Source organism: Patagioenas fasciata, chromosome 18 (genome assembly GCF_037038585.1).
Source record: "Patagioenas fasciata isolate bPatFas1 chromosome 18, bPatFas1.hap1, whole genome shotgun sequence".
Taxonomy (NCBI): Eukaryota; Metazoa; Chordata; class Aves; order Columbiformes; family Columbidae; genus Patagioenas; species Patagioenas fasciata.
In genome coordinates, this window is record NC_092537.1 from 11,161,916 (window position 1) to 11,171,644 (window position 9,729).

The following is a 9,729-nucleotide window of genomic DNA, read 5'->3' on the forward strand; positions in this document are numbered from 1 at the left end:
CATTTAACTAATCCTGCTTTGGAAACCCATACTATTTCTATCTTCTAAAATCAACTTCATCTTCAGAAACGCCCTTTAAAGGACAGATTTTGTTCTGTTCTGACCATATGTTCCCACCGCGATGTGCGCGTTTCCAACATGTTTCCGAAGGTTAGCGTCCAGGACTGCTTCCCCAGGTGCTGTTTGTGCGTGGCCGGCTAACGCTAGTCACGCAGCCCGCTCAGCTGTTTGAATTGTGACACAGCCAGCCCGTATTTATCTCATTATTCTGTGTTTGGAGAGTCAATGTGGAGTTCTCAAGCTCAGAGGGGATCCCCAGCACCGACTGCCAATGCCGGCTACGTTTGTCCTGTGGGGTTTGCCACCACCTGCACAGTTTTCTCTCCCAAGTCCTTGCTCTTTCTGTTCATCTGCATTTCATTTCTTCTATTCATTTTACCACTCCTTTTTTTTTCCTTTTTCCTGATTTATGCTGGAACGTGTGAGAACGTGTAGCATTAAGTAAATTAAGACAATGAAAAATAGGGTAAATAAAGAATGAAGTGCTATGAAGAGATTTTGAACTCCAGATCAACAGTGAGTTCAAACTTTCCTATTTGGGGTTGGGGTCATTGTAGTTATTGGTCTCTAAAGAAATTCCCATGCAGAATATGCTGCTTTTCCAGAGCCTCCTGCTGGCGAGTCTGACAGGGTTCTGTTAGCATCGGAAAAGTTGCTCTTTTCGATAGACCTTGTACTCTGTTGTGTACATGGAGGAAAAAACAATTCTTCATCAATAAAGCAGCCTTTCCATAGATACCTCAAAAGGCATCAGTTTCCTTGGAGAAAGATATTCAGAGGTCGGTGTAACCTTTATCTTCACTGCGATGTTGCTGTTTTCTAAAATAACATTTTAGCCAAGACTGGGAAATATTCTTGGTGTAGTTTTGGTTTTCTGTGGGTGCACTTTTCAGCTGTAGTTGCTTGAAAACAAAAGCTGCATTTTCCTTGTACCAAGCTCTTGCAGACAGTTTGTGTTTGCAGTCTGGCATGTTGATGCTTCAGAAAGAGCCAGTGAGTAGCTCACACACTGTGGAGGAGGAATATCCCTGTGTGCAGGGAGGGCATAACTGGGCATGGTTTACATGGTACTTGTTCCATCCCTGGATATAAGGTGTGGGTGGGTGGAAGAGCATCCGCTGTGAATGAGTGTGTGAGTTAGTGCATGTTTTTCAAGAGGAGATCTGGTTTTGTGAGGGAACTTGAAGCCCTCTTGCACAGGACAGTCCTCCTCATGCTGCCTATTTTTACCGAGAAGTTTGGTGGAGAAGGATTATCCTCCACCTGTTTTCTGGCATAGCTCTGTGGGCCATGCTGGTTTTCTGAAGCGCTCAGACATAACCTCCAGAACTTCAACACCCATTGCAGTTATTTTCCACCTGCAGCTATACATTCACCTCCCCCTTGATTTCTTACGGTTCATTTAAATCCCCATCTCCTGTAGCCTTAAAATAACAAATGAACAACACCCGATTGCTGTGAAGCAGCTGCAATGCACATACCTGCCTGTTGCAAACTCACGAAGATAAAGAAGTGAAATGACCTCTGTCCTCATACATGTTCTGCTTTTCGGCCGTCAGGACCAGGTTGTACATACACGTATGCATCACCTTCTATGCACATACAGCACATGCACTCCTATGTTATGGTCCTGTAGATACACATGTACACTCACATTAAAAAAAAAAACCCTAGTGATAAGGAACACTGTTCACAGCAATCTCAACAGTAAAATCATTGTTTTCCATCAGGAGCTTGCTCAGAGCAAGTAATTAATCCAGAGCAATGGTTTCTGCCGTTTCCTTCCCTTCCTGGCTAGACTAAGCTCTGCCTCTAAGCCCGTACATGTACTTATGATTTAGAAAAATTTCAATTTAGGCTGTAAAAAGAAGAGGTCAAAAGCAGCAAATGATTGAGTTGAAGTTTCCTGTGAAATGTTAACTCTTACAGGTTTTGGTTTCTCAATGGATATGTTCCAAATAAAATAGATGCCTTTAGCGCTCCTTGGCCAGCGTAGTGCTGGGTCAGTCGCTGCACAGTGAGGAGTCTGGTAGCAACCCCACGGTGTGAGGAGCCCAGGGCGGCTGGCGACAGCTCCAGGGGTTGACTGTGCGCAGGTGAACCAGACTCGTCTCTCACCTCTGCCGGGAACTCCTGCAGCTGGGTCCACAGTGCGAATCCCACCAACAGCTCTGCAGCGGCTGCAGCTGCGGGAGCACTGGCCTCCTGCCTGAGCGTGCTGAGCCAGCGCACACCAACCATACAGCCGTGACGGCTGCGGCTGCCATCGGGGCTGCTGCCCAGTGGGGTGGGCAGGAGGGGACCCTCTGTCAGGGGATGCTGGGACGCTCACAGAATCACAGAATCCCAGAATGTCAGGGGTTGAAGGGACCTGGAAAGCTCATCCAGTGCAATCCCCCCGTGGAGCAGGAACACCCAGCTGAGGTTCCACAGGAAGGTGTCCAGGCGGGTTTGAATGTCTGCACAGAAGGAGACTCCACAACCTCCCTGGGCAGCCTGGGCCGGGCTCTGCCACCCTCACCATGAGGAAGTTTCTTCTCAAATTTAAGAGGATCCTCTTGTGTTCCAGTTTGAACCCATTACACTCCTGGGTGAGAAAACAGGGTCTGCCTTATGGGAAGGGCCTGGAGGAAGCTGAGCCAGTCAGTCAGTCAGACCTTTTCAGAGCTGCTTTGGTTTCTCATTTCTTAAGTTTCAAACACCTGTGACAAGATCGAAACAAGAGGTTGTGGAGTCTGCTTCTCTGGAGACGTTCAAAACCCTCCTGGATGTGACCCTGTGTGATCTGCTCTGATGACCCTGCGTTAGCAGGGGGGTTGCGCTGGGGGTCTGCAGAGGTCCCTTCAGCCCCAGCCAGGCTGGGATTCTGTGTGATTCTGTGATTTTCAGAAGTGCTGCTGCAGGCAGAACCAGGCAGAACGTGCCCTCGCCGCGGTGGCCGGAGGGTTGTGAGGGACAGTGACGAGCCTGGGGTTGAACTGGGCTGGGGCAGCATTTCCAGTCCTCCTCGTGTTACTGTGTGGCCACAGTGAAGTGATTCCACCTGCCTTCATCATCTTCCCAACATGTAAACCAGGAACAGTTGCACCTGCCTTACCTTCCCCACAAAAGCGGTATAATTAATTAACATCTGATTTATGCTTGCAAAATCCTATTAAAAAATCCCCTGTGTGATCTGAAAAATCTGACCTGAGTGTTCCACAGCTGTTCCTCAAAAGTAATAAAGCCTTGCAGATGCAAGTGCAATGGCTCTCAGGCTCAGCTGGGGCTGACAGACCCACCCTACCTGCAATGGGCGTCTCGAAGCTGTTTGTGAGGCTTCGACGAGTGCGAGAGGAAAGGCTGCATGGAAAATAACAGTTCCATAATCAGCGCAGGATTTGGATGGCGTGGGATACTAAAGAACAGGGCCATTCACCGCTTAATGAGGATTAAAATAACTCTTGAATAGCTGCCTTATTCCCCAAGCATCCTGTTCAATGAATGACTCACAGGATTACAGTTGAAAAATAGGCTGGAATGGTAGAACAAAAACCTGACATAATGAATATCAAATTAAGGGTTTGGGGACAGCCTTTAATCTGGCATTTCCAACCACTTTAATGACTGACATGCTGACTTTACCAGTAGCTTAATTTTTGTCTTGCGCGCCCCTTGTTACAGGCCCTTTTTTAGGGGTCACTTGGTTTGGGTATCGTTAGCCAGGTGCAGAAATATCCTGCAAGCAGGATATTCACAGCATAAAAGTATAAATAATTAGTTATTGGCTAGAGCACTTGAAAGGCAGCTGGGATTTAACAGTCTATTAGGCTAATGATTCAAATGCTCATCACCTCTGATAAGGCGCTGGCTGGGCCGACGTCCCTGAGCGGGGACGGTGGCTTCAGCCTCCCTGGTTCCTTGGGATGGTCCCAGAGCTGGGAGCTGCCATGTGCCACCATCTCACACCTAAACTAAAAGGCTTTGTACAGCAAAGGGTCGATGCCCGCTCCCCTCGCCCAGGCCCCTGCTCAGCTCTGGCTGACCAGAGCAGCAGTTAAAGGACATTTGCTTAAGGTTTCCCCTCTGACTACAAATTGCAAATGGAAAATGCCAGAGGGAGGCAGGCGGATGATAAACGAGTAGCTTTATGCCGAAAGTGTTTATGTTCTCATCATCAGTTTCTGGTCTACTTTCCTCCTTGCCTTCGGGATCTGCCTTTCTTTCAGTTCCTAAAGCCTAAAGGGTTTTGTCGTATTTAAGTACTCTGGAAGATTAGCCCTTGAAAAGGATTTTCTCTTCATTAGTGCAGATGCCAAACAGTTATCTTGTCATCAGAAAAGTAAACTGCTTGTTACATCCTTCTCTGAACGTCTCAGCTGAGGAATAAGGTTGAAGGCAGGCAAGTGCTGAGGCCACTGAAAAGAGCAGAGAGGCAGGAGGTGAGGAATTGCATTGCATAGGCTGATCGCTCCTGTTTAGTCCATTTCTTTTGTCCTGTTGACTACAGATTTCAGAGCAGTTCCCAGTACTTTAATAAAACTCATGCGAAATAGTGCATGACTGTCAGAACTAACATATATCTGTAATATAGCTGGCTTATATTAAAAATATCCTTGCTTTGCAGTTCTTGTAAGGAACTTCATTAGGAAAGACAGCCTGGAAAATACAATGTTTTCTTTCAATATTCTGACACTTGATTTTTTTTTTCCATTATAGAACACAATAAATCTAGTTTTTTATTAACAATAAACACATACAAAATCCCTGAAACTGAAAAAATATACCCTAGAGAAGGCTAAAGCCAAGTGCCAAAGGAAAGGTTAAGTCCTTGCACAAGAAGATTGTTTCTTGAAAGGATCTCCTGGATAAGAAGTGCAATGGGAACTCCCCGGGGGGTATTTAAAGTTTTCTTCACCCGTTGTCTGGGCTTTTGCACCTTGAGACAGAAGATTCAGGTGGCGATTTGTGCTGCACATCAGCGCTGTCTGTTCTGACCACGGGAAGAAGAGCTCCTTGCAATGCGGAGATACAGACCGCAGCAGACGGGGAGAGCTGGCTCTGCGGGGAGCGGGATGAAGGGCTGTCCGGCACCGTCCCACCGTGGAGCTCTGATCTCAGTTGCCCATCGGGGTGTTCGGAGGTCCCCAGCGCCAGATCCTGACTCGCTCTGGCACTCACAGTGACCATCGCCCAGAGGCCTCTCAGAGAGCTGGTGTTGCCCAGCACCGAAGTCACTCAGGTGTTGCAGGACCATAAAGCACTCTTCGTATTCACTGGGAAGATTGTAGCATCATGTTTTGTCACCCTCTGTGGAAAAGATGCTTGAGCTTCTCAAAATCAATCACAACTGACACTAGACTAAGTATTTTCAAAAATGCACGTGCACTCTCAGAGAAATTTCAGGAATTCTTAGCGGGATCGTAGAATCACAGAATGTCCAGAGTTGGAAGGGACCCACCAGGATCATGGAGTCCAACTCCTGTCCCTGCACAGGACACCCCACAGGTCACACCATGTGTCTGAGGATGTTGTCCAGTCTCGCCTTGAACACTGTCAGGTTGGGCTGTGACACCTCCCTGGGAGCCTGTTCAGTGTCCAGCACCTCTGGGTGAAGAACCTTTTCCTCATGTCCCACTGACCCTCCCTGGCACATCTTCTGCCGTTCCCTTGGGTTCCTCTTCGCCTTCAAACATAGGCTGGGGACACTAGGGAGAGAAATTTTTGGAGAAGTTTAGATCACCTGAACCCGTCTCACACAGCTGCCTAAGCCTGACTCCAGGTCCAGCCGAAACCACCTCTTCCTGCAGGAGACACCTGGTCTGACTGTGTTGGGCTTCCAGCCCATCTGAGTGTCACCTCCATGGAGAGACGTGGAGGAATGTGACAAAGTGACAGGGAGAAGAGGGACAGCAAGGGCTCATTTGCTTTCCTAGGCACTGAACTTGGAAGTTTTCTCTTTTTCAGGGTCCCTTCCACCAGCAGAAATAGGGTGTTAGTGCCCATGGATGCTGGTTCTGGTGGCTGTGGGGTGCAGGGAGCCTGGTTGGGGACCACTCTGACTGTGTGTGTTGCATGTTCAGCTGGGCCACTTCTCCAGGGCTCGTGGAGCTGTACCAGCTCCGCAGGGACACGATCATGGCAGGAGATGGGGCTGCCCTGCTTCTGTGAGCTGCAGCCAGCCTTGGGGTTGTTCCATTCTGCTCTAAGCTAACACGGGTACTGGTGGATCCTCCCCAGTAGCACCAAGAGCTTCTGGAGCGCTTAGACAAGTCGGTAGCTGCAGCAGAATGGCCACCTCAGCATGGCAGCAAATCCAGATAGCGAGAAACTTGTCCCTTAGCGTTTCCCAGTTCCTACAGAATCCTCTTCCTCTCTGTAGTATCTCATCCCTTCCAACAGCGTCTTCCCTTCTCCTTTCCTGAATGCACCCCATCGCAGACATCGCTTCCCCACGTGGGTGAAAAGTTGCATTTCCCCGAGCAGTGGTTACTGGATTCACATATAGAGCAAAGATATAAAGATGTGAGATGCAGCGTTTTGTTCTGTTCTTACTATGTGAACTCATTTCCTTTGGAAAGAAACCTGAAGTTCTTAAAGCCCCTGTCTGTCCATGTGTCTTCTCCGGGATGACAAAAGGGCTGGGAGCACTGGTTCCCCTTCTGCTGGTAAAATGTCTCATTCTTTCTGCTGACTGTTGTATCTGATCGCTCCTCCAGCTGTGCTCCGAAATTTTGCATTGTGGTCTGACAATTCAGGGCACTGTGAATCCTTTATTTCCCTAACGGAGTTTCCTAGTAAATAGATTTGAACTCAGATCCTTGTCTCTGTGATAGATATGCTTCTGCCTAACTGGCACTTCACAATTAACAGCATTATCTTGTTAAACCTGGAGAGCTACAGGAAGGCTACGCCATCATTTAAAAGCATTTTATTGCTTAGAAAGTGTTTACAATAGGCTACAGAAGTGGTAAATGAAGGCCAGGGCTGCATTCAGATGCCTGATTAGCTCAGCCACATGAAAATGCCGGTATTTCAGAGTCTATTTTGGATGCCATTTCTTAAGCAGTAGCCTCAAAGCGTATGAGGTTTTTAGAGGGAAAAGGGAAGGGAAGGGTAAAAAGAGAGTATTTCAGGTATTTCAGGTGAAACAGAAAGCTGATCAGAATCAGAAGACAATAGTTCCTATTCATGCAGGTGCAGATGGAATTCACTAAGGACTAGTGAAGACACAATTTCACGCGGTAGTGGGGTTGTGAGAGTAAATGACTGCATTGTAGTGCTCCATCTTTTCAGGAGAGAGAAACCTCTGTTGTTTCCCTTCTGGAACAATTAATGTGTTAAAATTACATCTGCTGCTGTTTTAAATGCTTGCATTTCACATACACAAGTGTCTTCATCTCTGTGTAACCCTTTATCTGCCAGCTCCTGTAATGTGTAAGCAACACAAGTTGAGAAGAGGACAAAGAGTTTGGATGTTTTGTGTGATTCAATCTGTAAATTATCTTTGCCGTAGTCAGGCTGGAAGTCCTTGCTGTCCTTAGCTGTTCTGCATGACTGCGGCGCTACACCGGGCTGAAACCCAGAGGGACCAGCGCAGGAACCACGGGCTGCTGTACAAAGCACGTGGAAGGATGGAGACCTCCTGGGGAAATGTCTCACTTTCTGAGGCTTTCAGGAGAGAAGTGGCTGTATAGCAATTCACCCAAGCGCAATGAACTTACCGTCTGCAAATGTCAAGGAGAGGCATCAAAAACTACAGCAGGCTCATTACTCACAGTCTAGTTTGCAACTTTCAGAAAAAAGATCTAATAACCTGTAAATAAGGTAATAAATGGTGGGTAAAATAACTGACGTGACGGACACCAAGCTGAACACGAGGTGTGTCCTTGTGGCAAAGGAGGCCACCAGCATCCTGAATGCATTTGTAGGGGTGTTGCCAGCAGGTCTCTCCCTCTGCTCATACTGGTGAGAAACCTCTGTAGCGCTGGGACCAGTGATGGGCTCCCCAGTACAGGAGCGGTGCGGATAAACTAGAGTGGGACCAGTGATGAGCCAGGAACATGTTTAAGGGACCAGAGCATCTGTTGAAATAGCAGAGGCTGAGAGCTGGGTCTTTTCAGCCTGGAGAGGAGAAGCTCATGGGACCGGTGTATGTAAATAACTGGTAGGTAAGGAAAGCAGATAGAGCCAGGCTCTTCTCAGCAGTGCCCAGTGATGGGACAAGAGGCAATAAGCACAAATTGTGACACAGAAAATTTGCATTAAAAAACAAGAAAAAACTTTCTTACTGTACGTGTGACTGAACACTGGAAGAGGGTTTGCAGAGAGGATTTGGAGTCTCCATCCTTCCAAGACACTCAGAACCCTAATGAACTTGGTCCTGGGCAGCCTGCTCTCGCTGACCCTGTTTCGAGCAGAGGGTTGGATCAGATGATCTCCAGAGGTGTCTGCAGCCTCAGAAATTCTGTGATTTTATGAACTTGACAACAGGAAAACATCTGTAAGAGAGATGGTTATTTCAGGACACAGACACCCCTGGTATACACTGTACATAACAGCTGCCCTTGCAACCAAAAGACCTAAAAATTCCCCACAGAGGAGACTGCTCCAAAGCTCTTTGTCCCAGCAGCCCCGTTCTTGGCCATACTGACCAAACACCAACCTAGCAATAATATTCAAACCACATCTCTGCTTGACAGTGTCACGAACTGAATCTGATTAAGTCTGTACATACTGGCCCAGGCCTTAACCTCACAGCTTTTCAGAAGCACAGAATATTTAGATTATCAAAGAGAATAATAAATTTGCTGATTGACAAGCCTCAAGATCTAGAAATATCTACATGTGGAAGAATTTTCTAGTAATAAATTGTTTTCTTACTCCCACCAAAAAATATGAAAGATCTAGTAAGAGTTGAATCCAGACGATTCAGCTAAGACCTGAAGTATATTGTGGTTTTTGGAAATGAAGACTAGAAATACCACAGCTGTTTCTTTTAGGCGTGTATCAGACTTCCCATCGCACACACTCTTAATATCGTATGACTGAAAAGGCCTGTTTGAACTCCAGAAACTGTTAAAACCTAATGCAGAAGTGAGTGAGCAGGATTCTGTATCATGCTTGTTGGAAACTAGATGGGAAATGTCCCATCTGATCCCAAAGCACTGAAAATCCCTTTGGACAGTTGTGGGGATTCCAGAAATATCCATTTTTTGATTTGTCCAACCCACCCTGTGGTCCAGTTTCCATGTTACAGTGATATTAGACTATATGGAGGAAGAGAAACCGAAGTGAAGTTACAAAAGTAGTTCCCGCAGGATTTTTGCCTGCTAAAAGTAAACAGCAGTGGGTGATCCACAGGAACATTCTAACTCGGGAGCTCTGTGGGCCACTTATTCAAGGGCACTTTAGGTTTCTATGTGCACCTGGTCTCCTCTCGGGGTTTGCTCATCACATACTGGTAGCCAGACTAATATCCTTCCTATATTTTCAGCTGGCTGTGTGTAATCAGTGCCTGTTTTCTAAACAGAGGTGCCTGGTCTGTTCTCACGGGAATGAATAACCCCTGATTTGAATCCTGGCTGTACACGGGCTGTGCAGGGTTGTCAGCGAGATCAAGTGGCAGCCAACATGGATTTCTCAGGAACAAATCATGTCAAGCTAATCTTAGTTTTATTATTTTTACTG